Source organism: Akebia trifoliata, chromosome 16, assembly GCF_017979445.1.
Source record: "Akebia trifoliata isolate Shusen 1 chromosome 16, ASM1797944v1, whole genome shotgun sequence".
NCBI lineage: Eukaryota > Viridiplantae > Streptophyta > Magnoliopsida > Ranunculales > Lardizabalaceae > Akebia > Akebia trifoliata.
This window is the reverse complement of record NC_141390.1, coordinates 3,220,927-3,222,717: the sequence shown is the minus strand read 5'-3', so window position 1 is coordinate 3,222,717 and position 1,791 is coordinate 3,220,927. Positions and strand designations below refer to the sequence as shown.

Below are 1,791 nucleotides of genomic sequence, written 5' to 3'. Positions count from 1 at the left end.
GATATTTTCATACATTTTATCCGATCATGACATGGCTGATCTAGAACTATCCAATGATATATTGGAACGAATGTGAAATTTGTAATATTTCAAATTTGAAATCTGAATGAAGAAAAATCAACGAACTTAGATTGTTGGACATTATTTCTTATCTTATCCTATAAACCGTGAGATCATGAAATTTCAAGATTTTTACTAGTCAAAGTCATTATTCTTTCGTACATTGTTTTCGTATCAAAGTAGGTAAGTCACCAATTTTGATTTTAAATAATTAAAAATATTTAATTATTAATAAAATATGATTCATCCAAGCTAACTTATAAGCCACTGAGTTAACTCAACTTCATATCTCTCGACATATCAGGTGCTTTCTGATTCTTGAATCTTAAACATTGATCTAGAACATCAAAATAAGTTAATGAAATTTAACTTCTACAAATTTGTTCCATATAACACTATTTAATTATAAGCACAATAAAATAAGTCATTTGACTCTTGACTTCTTCAAAATTTTGACTTAATGATCAAATGTTACAATTGTCAAATAAGAAGGCAAAGAAAAGTGTCTCCTTCAACATAAATTTTATCTATTTGTACTTTGTACACGATATGTGTCATGCAAACTCTATAAATAGGAGACGTTCCCTTCATTTCTTCTTCATAACTACTCTGTAACAACTCATACATTAGTTACGATGAAGACATCTTCCCTTCTTCTTCTTCTTCTTCTTCCTCTTTTGATCTCCACCGTTACAATCAAAGCATCACGGGTGTTATTAGATGATGATGACTTTGAAGACGTTCGTGACACATCGGGCAACGAGGTTAAATCAGGTCAAAAGTACTATATACTACCCTCCATTCGTGGAAGTGGTGGTGGGGTGACACTAGCAAGCACAAGGAATGGCTCTTGTCCATTGGATGTCGTCCAAGATCAAGACGAGCTATCAAATGGTCTTCCATTGACGTTCACTCCTGTGGACCCAACAGAAGACAGCGTTGAAATTAGCACCGATCTTAACATCAAGTTCTCTGCTTCGACGACTTGTGTGCAATCAACAGTGTGGCAGCTTGGCAATCTTGACGAATCCACAGGGCAAAGGTTCGTGACAACGGGTGGGGTTAAAGGGAATCCAGGTCGTTCAACTTTGAGCAATTGGTTTAAGATTGATAGATATGAGGATGCTTACAAGCTTTATTATTGCCCTACTGTGTGTGACATCTGCAGACCCCAGTGTGGTAACATTGGCATTTATATCGAGGATGGAGTTAGACGTTTGGCTTTAAGTGATCAACCTTTTAAGGTTGTGTTTAAGAAGGTGTAAACGATGGTTCTTGTTTAAGAATCAAAACCCCCTATGATGTATAAGCTTTATTTAATATAATAATGATAATAAAAAGGGCTCGAATATATTAATTAAACTTTGGACGATAAACAATTGCAGGAACTATTATTATTTGTTTTCAATAATCTAATTTTTGTTTCTTCTTTATTAATAGAAACTGAAAACTTTGTTGATTGTTATATGAGGATGGTAGAACCCAATTAGTAGGGTATATACAAAGAATAATTGAACGAAATTATAGTATATATATATGCCCCACTGAATTGGTGTAAGAGTGTTACTTCTATCATATTTAATCCTCAAAAGCCAAAAGGTGAACAAAATAAAACACGCTTGTGATTTGGTCCAAAAACTTAGGTTTCCCATATGAAGGTTATTTATAGAGGTGTAGAAAAGACTATGGGCCTGAAGCTTGACCCATCTGAATTTATATATCGTACGTTTT

At 33.8% G+C, this 1,791-nt stretch overlaps 1 pseudogene; it reads left to right on the top strand.

Annotated features, from left to right (window-relative positions):
- Window positions 1-651: 651 nt before the first annotated feature.
- LOC147382292 (kunitz trypsin inhibitor 5 pseudogene) lies at window positions 652-1,422 on the top strand (annotated as a pseudogene).
- The last annotated feature ends 369 nt before the right edge of the window (window positions 1,423-1,791 follow it).